We start from the raw sequence: 16,187 nt of genomic DNA, 5'->3' as shown, positions 1-16,187 counted from the left end.
ACATCATTGGGATAGAGATGATAATTTAATCCATGGGAACTGGTGAGATCTCCAAGGAAAATAATATAAAGGAAGAAGAGGACCCAAGAACTCTGTGAATTCACTATGGTCAGAGTATGTGCTGTGGGAGGAGTACCTGGAGGTAGTGTCTTGAAGACCTAGGTCAAAGAGAAGAGAGTGATCAACAGTGTTAAAGACTGCAAAGAGATTGAGGAGAGTAAAGACTGAGAAAAGGTCATTGGATTTGGTAATTGAGAAAACATTAACAACTTAGGAGAGAGAAGTTTCAGTGGAATGATAATTTTGAAAACCATATTGTATGGGAGGAGAAGAAGCTCAGAGTCAAAGGCCTTAATTTTTTTTTTTTTTACATATGAGACAAAGATCTTGTGAAGGGGGAACTATGAAAGGTTTGAGAAGGGATGAAAAGTGGGGGAAATGGAATAGTGAGTTTATTTTTTTTTTTTGATAGTGAATTTATAAGGAGGGTATAGAAGGATTGCTGAGTAGCAGTGAGGGCTCAGTTGAAACTGTGTAACATAAATTTGTAGTGGATCCAGTCAGAACAATGGCATTTCCACTTTCATTCAGCAGCAAGGTGTGCAGAAGCTAAAGCATTGGATGGTGGAATTGATCCAAGGTTGATGTTAGTCATGGTAAAATCAGTGATATGATAAGGGGGCTAGTTGCCAGCATTTTAACTAGGTGATAGATATGAATTGCATGAACCTTAAAGGAAGAGAGGTTTTGGAGTGACGGAGATAAGGGAAACCTGGAAATAGTAATGAGGACAAGTCATATTTATTTCAACTCTTCTACCTTGACCAATGAGCCGAGGAGTAGCAAGGTAGTGGATCTACCTTGACCTTAGTCTTGTCTTCTAGAACAATAAAAAAATAAGTCTAAATCTTTCTTCAAGAAATTGTTATGAAGCTATAAACAGCAACCAGTTACAAACCATTCACCCATGAGTCCCTTTGTTAATCAACTGAGATAGGAACTGCATTATAATTTAACCTCAGGATTTAACACAAAGTCTGGTATATACTTGTATATACTTTTAAAATGCTAGTTGAATGAATGGCTTCCTTTCTACATTTTTTTCAGCCATCAATATTAGATTGACCTATTGTCTTTTTCTCTTTTATTAAAATTCCCCTTCTCTTTATAACTAGTAGGTTTCACTGTGTGATAAGGTTGGTTATAAAGGTGAGAGATCAATCTCTATATCTGGAATTTTGAGATCTGGCCATTCTTCCTAACAAGTAACCAGCAGGAGGGCACTTCGGTCCACCCCTCTCTTAGATTTTGAATAGTGAGTAACCATTTTTTTCCCATCTTCATTCAAAGTGCCTTTTTGCCCCTCTCCAAACTGCAGCATCCTCCCTCACACTCTTCCAATCCATTCTCCTCCAGATGAGAGGAACTTATTCCAAAGTACACCCTCTGAAAATCTTCCCTTTCTGCTTGAAAAAGGATTGGTCTTCTATGAAACATGGTTCTATCTGCTATGTCAGACTCTGGGATAATATTGTCTCTTTCTTCTGAGATTTCCATCACTTCATGGCATCACTGAAAGGCAGCAAGATATGATGAAAAGAACATTAATTATGGAATCAAATGATTTAGATTCTACTCCCAGCTTTAATGTTGTGACCTATGGGAAAGTTTCTTAAACCCTCTGAATCTCAGTTTTCTCAGCTATAAAATGGGGATAAGAAATACAAAATTTCATTTCTACTAGAGTTTGAGGAAAAAATATTCTGTGATCTTAGCTGTGCTGCTATATAAATATATACCACAAATCATTGTTTTATTATATATCAAATTACCATTGTAATTATTTTTATTGACTTGGCTATTTTTATAATAAATTACAGTTTATTTATTATTATAAACTTATAATGAATATGTTTTATTATATTATTTACTATTAAAGTTTATATTCTTCTGTGGACATGTGAATTGGTTCAACCATTCTAGAAAGTGGTTTGAAACTATGCTCAAAATTCGTGTTTATAATAGCCATATTCTTTGGTTCAAAGAGCTCACTGCTTAGCATATACTTTGAGAAGGTCAAAGATGGAGAGACCAACCATACAAAATTTTTTTGAGGCAGTGGGGTTAAGTGACTTGCCCAAGGTCACACAGCTAGGTAATAATTATCTAAGACTAGATTTGAACTCAGATCTTCCTGATTTCAGGGCCAGTGCTCTATCCACTGTACCACCTAGTTACCCCAATGTACAAAAATTTTAAAGTAGCCTATTCTGTCAGAGCAAGGAAGTGAAACAAAGGAGATGTTCATAGACGAGGGGATGGCTAGACATATTGAGGTACATTAATATTATAGAATATTAGTGCTCTGTAAAAAAGATATCTATGAACCATAGAAAGAAGAATGAGTAGACTTGTATGAACTGATGCAAAATGAAGTAAATAGAGCTGGAAACTAACAACTGCCACCATGTCAATTCTAGAAAATAGAACTAGAAACAGCACCCACACAATGAAAAAATCAATAACAAACAAATCTGATTGAATGCTGTGAAATTATAATGACTAAGCATGGACCCAAAGAAGTGTTATCAAAATGCATTTGTCTTCTTTCTTTGCAGAGATAGGGGAATGTGGGTGTGGAACATTGCATATAATGTCAAATTTGGTTGATGTGTTGATTAGTTTTGCAGAAATGTTTTTCCCCACTTTCTTCTTCATTCTTCATTATAAGAGATAGTTCCCAGAGAGTGGGAGGGGAGGGATATATTGGGAAATGAGAGTGATATAAAGACAAAAGATATCTGTAGCAAATCATTGTCATTGCCAAATACCTTTTATCATCTCCCAACCACTGCTAGAAATCAATTAATTTTTTTTTAAGAACTTAGAGCTATGAAGGCTCCTTTCCTTCTCCCTCTCCCTTCTTACTAGTCCTCCAACTAAAGATGTTTCAGACCCATGGGAATGGATCTAAGGGACAGAATGGAAGCTGGTATCTCACTATAGAAAGAATATTTGAAAAATCACATTTCATGGCCAAGATGTGACAATATTGGAGAATGAAACAAAGTCAAAAATACTGGACACTATAGATCAGTGACAGGAATGGCAGTGACTATCACTGTGGAAGACCTCACTACTGATAAATCACTTGTCTAGGAATAGGAGGATAAAGATGGAGATAATTTTCTTTCTTGCCTCTCCTCTGGTCCCACCTCCATTTCATCTTTTCCATCTACAATGACAATTTACTGTCAATCCAGATACTGAGTCACCTGTCACAAGCAGCTCTGCAAAAGAATACTCCCATCAATATTAGATCCCTATATCTAGTTAGAGATCATAGATTGAGTCCTGAAAAGAGCTCCACAGATTTTCTAGTCCAATCCCACCTCATTCCTTAATTTTATGGATGAGAAAATTAGCCAAAGCTCAAGGAAAAAAATTATCTGACTCCAAATCCAGTGACATATGATATAGTGCTCAAGCTGTTAGGAGATGCAGGACTCCTGGTCCTGGAGTCAGGTATTTTAGATCCAGTCTAGCTGTATGACCTCGGGCAAGTCACAACCTCTGTTTGCCTCATTTTTCTCAACTATAAAATGGGTATAATAATACCTCATTTAATTATTGTGAGAATCAAATGCAATAACTTTTGTACTGCTTTTATCATAGAAACTGGTACAGAGTAGGTACTTAATTAATGCCTTTTCCTTTCTCCAATGCTGCCTCTTCTCACTGTGTTACTTTTTGGATTTTTTTTTTTATCCCCTTAGAGAAAAGCTGTTCATAAACCCTCTCCATCTGTTCTGAATCTTTTGCCCTGTAAAGGAGGAAGTGAGTGCAGGGGGTGGTTTGCAATACTAAGATACTAAATTTTCTGAGCTCCTCTTTGCAGAGATTCAGTGATGCAAGCTCATTTTGAGGCCCCACCCCCATCCCTCAGCCAATCATTTATTTTGAATGACTATTTTTTTTAAAAAGTACATTATCTTCTTGATAGTTTCTTGACTCCTATACAGGCAACACCTTCCCACAACTCCCATGTTTTCCCCTTCTTCTCCATCTATCACTTTTAGGAAAGAGATATCTCCTACTTAGAAAGTAATAGTGCTTCCCTAACCATCTTTTAATGACTTTTCCCAATCTCAAGGGCAAAAGAAGAGAGAATTTGGGGAGGTCTACAACCTCAAGCTGCCATTCTCATACTCTCACTTCCTCCTCTATAGATTCCTTCTCCTCCATTCATGTTTCTCTCCTGGGCAAGATTAGAGAATCCTAGAGGCATATGATACTTGAGAGAACATCCGATTTAACCCTCTCATCTTATAAATGAGGTATCTGAATATGGAAATGACTTGTTCAAGATCATACAGCCACACTATATGGCATAGGAGGAAAAACTTACCTTTTTTATTCAGAATACCTGACTTCTTATCTCTGCAGTTATCCATATGACCTTGGACAAATCACTTTACCTCTCCAGACCTCAGTTTCTTCATTTGCAAAATAAATGTTTTATTAAGATTATTTTTTATTTTTGTCTTTTTATCCCCAGAGTTTATCACACAACCCTGAAGTTAACAGGTATATAATAAATGCTTGATTGATTTAGATGGCCATCAAAATCATTGCTAGGTCTATACCCACAATGCTCTAGAGATGGTGTCCCCATACCATACCAAGTTTCTTAAATCCTAGTAAGTGTGCTCTGCCCTTTATCACATTGTCTCCAGTTTGCTGTCCATTGCATTACTTTACCTTCTCCCATTAACAAAACCTTTCTCTTGACTTAGAGAGTGTCTAAAAAAGTCATAATGCTTTATGTATTGAAATTAAAGTTAAACAGATAATAGCAAGCTTATTTGGTTATGTTGCTGTTAAATGTTAGGATTTTAATAAGATATTTCAATTTTTAAAGCCTTTTCTTATATGTTCCTATCTCCCTTCTTTGTAGAGGAGGGGCACCATGGGTGTGAAATATTGCATAAACTGTCAGATAACTGCTATATAAAATCTTTTTTTTTTTAAAATCTTGGTTACAAATGATGGTCTTGTTGGACAAGGCTGTGGGGAGGAATATATTTAGAAATGAAAGTGGTGTGAAGACAAAAGATAGCCATATAAATTAGATTTTTAAAAAGTTTTTCCTCTTCATTTGTTCCCACCATATCTCTACCTCAGATTACTCACTCAGTGACAAAAAGACCCAAAAGAAAATGGAAAAGGGGAGGGGGATTAAAAAACCTCATAGAATAAAAGTATTTGTTTTATTTTCTCCTTTGAAGTGGAAAGATTTTTAAAATTAGAGAAAACAGAGCTTTAAAGGGTAGTCTCAAGGATGATGAGAATGAGAAAAAAAGGATTTAGGGTGTATTTCCCATCGAATAGCCCTTTGTAGGTATTACATATTCAAGGAGTGAGCAAACTTGCTTTATGACACTAACCCTTCCCCTCCAGGGTGACAGGAGGGGTCAGGAAGATAAGGGGAGCAGGGGTAATGAAGAGCTGTCTTTCATCTAAACAACCAAATGCTTTGGAGACAACACTGGCTCCATCTATGTGAAAAGAAAGGCTGTTTTATCTGTTGGGGATTTGATTCTAAGAAACCAAGCCTTAGACCATCTTCAAACATCCCATAGAAGGTAAGAACTGGAAGGAATCATCAACCTAAAGCTAGAATAGGACTTTGGAGGTCACTAGGTCTCATCACCACCCTCAGCCCCCAATTCCTTCTCCTGACCTTCTTCTGAAAAAGAAAAAAATGAAGCATTAGAAAAGTTAAGATACTTGCCCAAGCATGTACAGGCAATAAAAAGGCAATTAGTGATGCAGTAGAACCTGCCTTCAAATCTGAGCTCAGACACTTACTAGCTGTGTGAACTTGGGCAAGTCACTTAGTCTCTGTTTGCTTCAGTTTTCTCAGTTGGGAAAATGGGGATAAATAATAATAGTTCCTACCCCATGGGGTTGTTCTTAGAACAAAATGAGGTAATGTTTGTAAAAGAATGAAGCACAATACCTAACACATGGTCTGATAAATACTTGTTCATTCCCCTAGTAAACGGCAAACCCTAGTTTCAAATCTAGCATCCTTTCCTTTAGAAAAGGCTCATACCTTTGACAGATTGTGAAACTGAGGTCAGACTTAGAGAGGGAAAGTGACTTCAGAGCCATTACATGTAGTTAGTAGAAGTGCCAAGCCTAATAATTGAATGTCCTGACTCCCAAACAAGTGTTTTTTTCCCCCAATACAATGGGTTCCTTCCCTTTTTACTTGTTTCTCCTTTTAAATAGTATTTTTAACTATTACATGTAAAGACAACTTTTAACATTCATTTTTTATAAAATTTTGAGTTTCAAATTTTGTCCCTTCCTCTCTCTCACCCTCTCCTCCCTAAAATAGCAATTTGATATATAGGTCATAGCTATACAATCATATAAAATATATTTTCATATTAGTCATGTAGTGAAAGAAGAAGAAACCCTTCTTCCTTTTCAAATCTCCATAGAGGGGGAGAGGTGATGATGAGAGCCCCTCCCCAACCCTCTGCCACAAATTATCTTGTATTTTTTAAAATATATTAATATATACACATGTTGTTCCCTCAATAGAATGTAAAACAATGTTATTTTTATCTTATAGCATATACCTCATAGATCTGTAACTGGAAGATATCTCCGGGCATGTCTAATTTTAACTACTTCATGAGAAAACTAAAACCCAGAGAATTTAAACACAAGATTACAAGGGTGGTAAGTGTAACCTTAGGGAGTAAATGTAACATGAATAATAAGTTGGATATTTGAATACAAGTCCTCTTACGCCAAAGCTCTTTTCAGTTTGCTACATAGCCTCAGTGCCTCTCTGTATGCCCAATACGTTGTATATGCTTAATAAACAATTGTTATTATCTCTATTTAGTGTTACAAAGCCCTTCAAAGTAGATGCTATAATTATGCCCATTTTACAATTGATGAAACTGAGGTGGACAGAGGTTAATTGAATTGTCTAAAGTCATACAGCTAGTAAGAATCAGAGATCACATCTGAACTTAGGTCTTCCTGACTTCAGATCTAGCACACTATCAGCTGATCCACCTAGCTGCTTCAGATTATCAAATAATAGATTTAGAGTTGGAAAGGACCTGAGAAGCCACCTAGTTCAGTCTTCTCTTTTTAACTACCTGAGCACCTGAGACACAGAGAGTCGAAGTAGTTTGCTCAGTGGCACATGGTAAGTGGCAAAGCTAGAGATTTTGACTTCCAGAATAGTTCCATCCATTCTGCAAATATAACTCTATCCCCAAGCCCTCTATTGAAATCACGCTTTGCTCAAGATGTCAGGGCAGAGATTCAAAGTCAGCTCTTCTGGTTCCAAACCCTTTCCAAACCTGCCCATTCAACCCCTTTCCTTTCTCTCCTTTTCATTCTCATTTATTTTTTTTTTTAGTTTTTTAGTTTTTGCAAGGCAATGGGGTTAAGTGGCTTGCCCAAGGCCACACAGCTAGGTAATTATTAAGTGTCTGAGGCTGGATCTGAACACAAGTACTCCTGACTCCAGGGCCAGTGCTCTATCCACTGTGCCACCTAGCCTCCCCAATTCTCATTTTTCTTTCTTTTCTCCTCTTCCTCATCCATTGAAACTTCCTCCAAACTTTGCTATGGGGATTTTGTTCCTCAGCAAAAGGAAAGAGACCCCATTGAGGCAAAATACTTGCTGCCCATGAATCCATTTTTTCTGGGCAAGCTGGACTGAATGGGACAAAGGGTTTTTAACAAAGTGACCAAGAGAGTGGGTCTTTAGCAGAAGGAATGGGAACATAATCTTCTCATGGAAAGTCAATTAATGTTTGCACACTGCCTTCCAAGGAGGTCGCTGACCATGCCCTACTTCTTAACAAACCCAAACCACTCACTTGGGACCTATTCCAAGGTGTTTCAAACTTAATAACTATTTGCTTGCCCTTATTATCAATATTTTCCCTCCTCTTGGGTTTTGTTTGGAAGAAAAGCCTAACATAACTTATTGCATATGCTTTAGCCATAGAACTAAAATAACCAGCAAAATCCTTTCTGGATGGATTTTAATTAGCAAAAAAAAAAAAATCAGTCCTTCCTCTATATTTTACAGCTTTAAGTTGTCTGAGCAAGCTTGGATATAGTAAGTGCTGATGGGAGGGTAGGAAAATGAATTAAACATTTTAATGAAATGTCTTAGGCAGCTGTAGCTCATTCCTTCCTAGAGGCTGAAGCTAAAAAAGAGACCAGGGAGGTCCCAAATTTGAGTATAAAACAAAGATTATTGATTTTGAACTTTACTAACATCCCAAGAAGGAAGAATATTCATTTCTAGGACAAGATAGATGTGTCTTTTACAAGAGCTGAAAAATCACTGTGGGTTTGGATATACCACATGGTAGGGTGTGAGGTTGGAGCCAGGAACAGACAGAAGAAAATTATTTGGTAGAAGTATAAGGTTCACTGAGTTTATCACTGGTTATAACTCTTAACCTGAGTCCTGGAATATACAATCTCACAGAATCAAATAGGTGGGTAGGTATCACTCTTTGGTTAAGTCTTTGTGAAGCAGAAATATACTTATTTATTATGAATTGGATGATTTAGTAGCCATATGTCCTTGTCTTATTTAATTTCATTTTTCCAAACTTCAATTTTCTCTTCTGTAGAGGATAATATTCAGGTGGTCTTTCCCAGGTCTATAATGTGGATCAAGTGAGGGGGGAGAGGAAAAAAAGTCTATTTAGATGTCAGAGATTCTGTACTCAGTGAACTGGAAAGAATTCTGGACTAGAGTCAAAAGACCTCTGCTCCTTATTATCTGTGTAACCTTGGACTGATCATTTAATCTCCTTAGGTTTGTTTCTTTGTCTAAAAAATGAGGTGTGGGATTGGATGACCTTGAAGATCCTTTCCATTACCAGTCTATGTCCCATTTTCCCAAATAAACAATAACCTCTAGAGGATCAGAACTTGACCGTGCTCATCATTTGCCCTGGTCTAGCCTAGTACCTTATTCAAAGTAAGTTCTCAATAAATATCTGCTATTGATGAGACTGATGACTCAAGATCCTCTCTTTGGCAACCTTCTGATCTTACTTTGGGTTCCCAGATGGACTTCTTGCTGGGAAGAGAACGTGTTCCCTGATAAATTTTGGTTCACTCACTTGGCAGTTATAGATCTCATCATTAACAATTAAATTGGCTTTCCCATGTAAATCAATCCTTTCCTCTTCAGGTGGCACTGCTGACTCATCTCTATAGGCCACTCTGCCTTGTCTTAGAAACCTCTTCGCACTGGAAGTTCACTCTACCTCTGGACTTTTTCTCACACTGAATGTATGATCTGACCCTGTGATCTCTCCCTCTGATGAGCTGGTTCCTCTCAGAATCAAGCTCAGTTTTCATTTCTTTTAAGGCACTTGACTTTGTGGACTTTCTCTACCATTCCCTCATCCTATTATGTCTCTCCACCCCCCACCCCCCCATCTTTTCAGTTCCCTTTTGTTTTGTCTCCTTTAGTAGGGCACGAACAGTCTTTGTTTTGTTTGTATTTGCATTCCTATTGTAGTCCCAGATACATAAGAAGAGTTTAATAAATGCTTGTTGACTTCACTTAGGTGAATTTGGATAGAACAGGTTACATTTTTCCCAGGTGCTGATCAACCTTGGATAACTGGACCTTCAAAATTCCATACCTGGAAAACTAAGAGACAAAATTTTGAAATTAATAGAAAAGGGACAGCAGCCTTGAACTCTTTCCTGATTAGAAACCTAATTCTCCAATTTGTAAAAAGTCATTTTGGTCTATGGTTCTGGCCCCAAGCTTTATCTTTATGATATTTGAGCTCCTCCTTCCTTAAACATTTTCAGACCCACAGAGAAGAAATAATTAAGTTCTGGTCCCCTTCTACTGGAGAGCAGCCAGGTATGGATCAAGGGCTGAGAACAATTCTGAGGTCCTAAAGGTGCTGCCTCTACTATGGTTGCCTCTGCTACAATCCAGTTGCCCTTTAGCTACAAGCCCGTTAGGAAACATTTTTACTGTTTTATACCCTACACGGTGTCCTATGATTTTCACTAATTGCCTCATTAAAAGTATATCTCAGTGTGCTGGTGTCGCTTGAGATGATTTTTAACAGCATGCCAGGGTAATGTATTTATATGTATTGTCCAGGATTTCTTTCCTTTAAAATGATGCACTGCTTTTTACCAACTCAGGGGTATGGGAGAGTCCTACTTCAATTGTCAGCATCCATAGGAGTGTCCTGACTGCTTTCTTCAAGAGGAATTGAATGTTCTTGAAAGGAGTGGGTACATCAGTCCTAGAAGAGTGCTGATCAAAGCACAGGCAAGTTCCAGTCCAGGAAAGGGGCACATTTCCAACAAGGATCCACGAAAGAATTACATTTGAAGTCAGCTGGCCTTGGGGTAGGAAGGGCGGGGCCAAGAGGAGACTTTGTGTCTCCAATCTATCTCCGACTTCCTCTTCAGTCCAGACCACAAATCCCCAGAGTCCCTGCAGGCATACCACTGTCTGAAGAAGGGAGGAAGAGAAGGAGGACGAGAAAGAGGGGGAGGGGAGGGGAGGAGAGGGGAGGGGAGGGGAGGGGAGGGGAGGGGGAAGGGAGGGGAGGGGAGGAGAGAGGAGGGGAGGGGAGGGGGAAGGGAGGGGAGGGGAGGAGAGAGGAGGGGAGGGGAGGAGAGAGGAGGGGAGAGGAGGGGGAGGAGAGGAGGGGAGGGGAGGGGAGGGGAGGAGAGGAGAGGGGAGGGGAGGGGAGGGGAGGAGAAGGAAAGTGAAGGGAAAAGACTGAACCTAAAATAATTGACGATAATGAACTTCTTACAGGAGAGAGAACTGGAGATTAGTGATAAGGTATAATCAAAACGAATCCAACAATAATTTATTAAACACTCATCCTATGCCCAGCACTATGGTAATCAAGGGGAAATAAGAAGTAGAAAACAAAACCAGTACTTGTCCTCAAAGAGCTTATGTTCTGCTCCAGTGGTGATGATGGGGTGTGTGTGGTGAGGTGTGGAATATAATATATAAACATAAGTGTAGACATAAGATTAGAGTGCTAAAGATCCTTCAAATAGCTTCTTAGGGGCAGCTGGTGGTGCAGGTCATGGCACACTAGACCTGGAGTCAGAAAGACCTCATTTCAAATCCAATCCCAGACAGTTATTAGTTGTATGACAACCTCTGCTGCCTTTTTCCTCATCTGAAAAATGGAGATAATAAAAATACCTTCCTCCCAGGATTGTTGTGAAGATCAAATGAAACAATATTTGTAAAAACACTTAACTGGTAAGTATGTTTATTGCCCCTTTTAGAAGCTGACTGGGAGGAAATAGTAATAAGTCACCAAGGCCATAGAAAGGTAGGCAATGTAAACAGATATTTAACCAAATGCCTTTGAATGTCTTTTTTTGCTCATGAAAAGATATCTGGTCTTCCTTTCTACCTCCCATCCTGAGCCTAGTAATGCCCTCACCCTGCAGAGCTAGGAGCAGAGAGGTCTGAGAGAACATTTGGTGGAGCAGACAGCCTAGAGCTTTATTGATAAATAGTGCCCAAGTTAGGGGCCACAATTTCTGATTTGGGATAGATCCTGGAGCCTGTAGTGGTCATGGTAGGGATTTGAGAGCAGAGATGGGATCAGCACTTTAGATTCATGATAGAGTCAACACTTTGATTCACTAATAGTATAATCAGTTTCTCTGAAGCCACAGCTATAGGGATGAACATTAAGCAGAAAGATGTTCTCAGACCCCTGCCTTTTTCCATTTTTCTCCAGTGGTTGAATCAACTGATCTTGGTGGGCTTCATTCAGGTCCTTCTCTTAATCTTCCCCATGTCTTGGCCAATGAGTGAGGTTGGGAGACTTGGAAGGAGAGCTGACTGAATAAAAGAGCTTCTTTACAATTTTGCCACTAAGTCAGCTCTTTTATAGCTTCTTGATTATAATTTTAATAAATCATTTGGCCTTTAAAAAAGACAATCTGTGAATGAACTTAGATGATTAGTTGACAGCATATTTCCTGGATGTGTGGGGGTGGCTGGAGAGGAGGTGAAAGCTTTTCTATTTTGGTAGTTTGGGATTATGTTCTATTTACTACTCCTAGACCCACACTGAATCCAGGCCCAGTGTCCAGCTTTGATCAGCTCTGTGAGCTCAGGACAATGGGAACAGGTTCTCCAGTAAGATTTTTTTTTTTTAAGACTCATTCTGGAAGCAATTTGACTGGTGAATTTAAGGGAGTGCCACCTGGTGGCCAATCTATATTATATCTATACGTTTTCTATTGATGTATCTAAATCTCTGGTCTCTGGTTATCAATATAAAGGCAACCATATGTGTGTGTGTGTGTGTGTGTGTGTGTGTGTGTGTGTGTGTGTGTGTGTGTATGCAAACCATATAGTGATTTATATCCACATGCACATTTGTTGTTGTATTCAAGTCATTTCTGATTCTTTGTGATTTCACTGGAGTTTTCTTACAAAGATATAGGAGTGGTTTGCTATTTCCTTCTCCAGCTCATTTTTACAGATAACAAAATAGACACAAACCAGGTTAAGGGATTTGCCCCAGGGTCACAGGACTAGTAAGTGTCTGAGGCCAGATTTCAGTTCAGGAAGATGAGTCTTCCTGACTCTAGCCTTGACCCTACTTTGTCTGTCTCTCTGTCTATCTATCTATCTATCTATCTATCTATCTGTCTGTCTATTTATCTATCTAACTATATCTATCATCTCTTCCTTCCTTCCTTCCTATCTATTATCTCTATCGTTTCTATCTTTTTTCTTTCTTTTTACCTATTATCTCTATCTTTCTATCATCTATCATTTCTTTCTTTCTCTTTCCTTCCTTCCTTCCTTCCTTCCTTCCTTCCTTCCTTTCTTCTTTCTTTCTTTCTTTCTTTCTTTCTTTCTTTCTTTCTTTCTTTCTTTCTTTCTTTCTTTCTTTCATCTGTCTATCCATCCATCCATCCATCCATCTACTATCTACTATCTACTATCTATGCATCTATGTATCTATGTATCTATCTATCACAGTTCCTAAATTGAAAGTCTCTTTGTTTAAGGGACAGAAAGTGGGTTACAAACCAGGTGTGTTGCTTCTGTCCATCATCAAATGTAAAGGAGTTATCACTTTACTTCTGTCAGAGTCATGACTAATTTTCTCAATTGACTTGATAGGATTATAGAAAACCTAAGTCTGGATAAGCCAACTGATGTAGCCCCTGGGAGCTTCTAGTAATTAACTGAAAGGATAAGTCATGCCCTTTGAGCCTATATAAAAAAACAAACCAGCCAGGTCTAGTGTCATTTGAGGTAGTGAATCCTTTCCAGAGTACAACAAAGTCAGGGGTGAAGGGGACTTAGGGGAGGCAGGGAAGAGAATTTTTTCTCTTCTCTTATTGGTGTCTTACAGCAGAAAACACTTAGCCATAAAGATGCCCTGTCTTGCAGAGAGCACTTTCAAAGTCTAGATGTAAAGGTGAATCCAGCTAAGTTAGTAAAAGGAATTGGGGAATTTGGTTTGGAATGTTCAAGAAATTGTAGGTCCCAGAGCTGAAACTATTAGAAAGCTATATAATCATACTCTATTCCAAGATCTCAGTCCTGTTAGGAGTTGGGAAGGTAGATTAGAATGAAAGGCCCAAGCAGAGATGCTGCCCTCAGTAGGGAGGAATGAAAGACTATCATGAGAAATGAAAAGATTTTGGGGACCCTGTGGAGCTGAGTTGCCTTGATCACATGTGCTCCCTAGGTATATATCTCTATTAGTGTGTGTATCCACTCTTTACACTATTAATGTTTATTTGTAGGAAAGAATGTCCCAGATTTGTAGAGAGAATGTTTTGCTGCCACTGTTCATATCATGTTCTTTAAAAAATTGCCTTTGCTTTGAGCTAGATGCATCAATCGACTGACTGTAGTTTATATTGTCCTTTGTTTTCAAAAAGGACCAATGGCATCACAGGGTGATGTGTTGACTCCTGTGTGAATTGGATTTAAGTAAGGTAGAATGGCAAGAAATTGTCAGGCTCATTCTCTCATCCAGAGTCATCAGAGGCCAATAGCAAGATCACTGACAATGGTGGTCTAGGATGCAGGGGCTGACCTTGTAGTCTGCAACATCTGACTAATCTTGAAGTGCTCCATAGCTTCAGCTATCATCATGATCCTTAGAACAAATTATTTGCTTATGCCCATTCACCCTCAAGAACTTTTCACATACTTGGAGTAGACAGCCTCCTAACTACTGACAAGTTTAAAGCCTGTCTGTCAGTTACCTTCAATCTGGTTTAACCTGTTAACCGGGTTGAAGCCTATGTCCATCCAAGCCATAGGTGAGCTGGACACCAAAAAGAGATGAGAATCCCTGAAAAAGACTCAGCAAGCCCTCACACCAGAGCCTTAGTTCTTCCTGAACACCCTCTTAAACCCCTATTGATCAGTGAAAAGGTAAAACCACTTGTGAGGGTTTGTGAGCTACAGTTTTAATGTAAATCCACAGAAGATCTTGAACCTTGTTTGAGTAATCATCCTCTGGAGAACCCAATTAAAAGAACAAATTGAAGTATATAGCAAGAAGGCATTACTCTTCATTGACTGAGAGCTGGAAACTACCTCAGACATTATCTAGTACAGCCCTCTCATCTTATAGATGAAGAAACTAGAGCCAAGAAAGGTAAATTAGCTTTTTTAGTTCACAAAGAGTTAAATAGAACAGTTGGATTTGAACACAGGCCATAGAATCATGGGTTCATAGACAGACCCTTATTTGGAAGGAATCTCTGACTCAAGTGCAGCACTCTTAATTATTTGAGGAAGTAGTAAGTATTTGTCAACAGAATCAGGCTTCCTAAAGAAAATAGCACTTGAGCTGACCCCTGAGGGAAACTGGAGATTCTAAGAGGGAGGAAAGAGGAGAGAAAGAATTATCAGCATGGCCATCTGTACAAAAGAAGAGAGTGGAGATGAAAGGATGGATTTGGGGAACTGTAGGAGAGTTTAGTCTAGCTCTGATGTAGGGACTAAGGACAATTTTAGTTACTGTAGAAACATGTGGAGAGAGTCCAGGTGAGATAGACACCTTTACTTCTTTTATGCTTACAAAAATCACTGTATAGGTGAAGGAAGGAAGGTAAGAGATTCAGTTTATCATAGGACTAGGAGAAAGGAGGGGTCTCTTTGACTGCTGGTTATCTATGAATTCTGAATTCCCCAATCAACTTCCGTACAGAGTGAGTGCAGAGATGGCAATCAGAACAGTACCAAAGAACATGCCCAGGGGAAAATTCTTAGAAAACAGATTATGACTGAGATAATAAGTTACTATGTTGGATCACAGTGTACATACTATGCAAGTAGGCCTAAGGATTTGACTATTGACAGGCCGAGAGCAGCTCTGCTGAGGATTTTCCCTGCAGAAAATATACAAATCCCTAATTATTTCAGAGATTGCAGAGATAAGACCTGCTAAGTGAAGAATGCAACCTTGGTGCAGATAGCTAATGAGTTCATTTCTAACATTCAGACACAGGCAAATGCCTTACAATAGATTAGGAGAAGCTGCTTGCTCTGTAGAGCTGTGGGCTCATTTAGGGCAAAGGCACAAGAGAATTCATGGGTTTTGCAATTTCTTGAGATCTGCCCCACCTCTTGATGTCAGAGGAGAAAGGAAAAGTTCTTCAAAACTGAGAAAATGTATTCCTAGCATCAATTTCTATCCTTCCCCCTATGTACACCCTGGTTGCTTTCTCTGAAAAAGAGTCAGTAGGAGTGTTTAAGGAAATGGGAATGGAGAAAGAGAGCCTCAGAGGAGGAAGAGAGCCCAGAAAGAAGTTGGGGGAAGGTAATCATGTGAGAGAAGAGAGAACAAAAGAAAGAAGATATATTTGCTCCTGGTTTTCTTTGGGAGACAGAAATTTTTTCAAAACAAAAACTATTTATTGAGGGCCTATATATATGAAATATTAGGGAGAAAAGGCAAGAAATGCAGCCAGCCATTGCTATATATTTCCTTGCTTTACCCATGAATCAAATATACATATTTACAGGTAGGCAGATGAATCAGAGTACCATAAGTCATTTAGTTCAATCCCTTTATTTTACAAATGAGACTAGGGCCCAGGGAAGTTAATTTACT

The sequence above is a fragment of the Macrotis lagotis genome, chromosome 2, assembly GCF_037893015.1.
Source record: "Macrotis lagotis isolate mMagLag1 chromosome 2, bilby.v1.9.chrom.fasta, whole genome shotgun sequence".
Taxonomy (NCBI): Eukaryota; Metazoa; Chordata; class Mammalia; order Peramelemorphia; family Peramelidae; genus Macrotis; species Macrotis lagotis.
The sequence above is the reverse complement of the archived record's forward strand: the minus strand, read 5'-3'. Positions refer to the sequence as shown.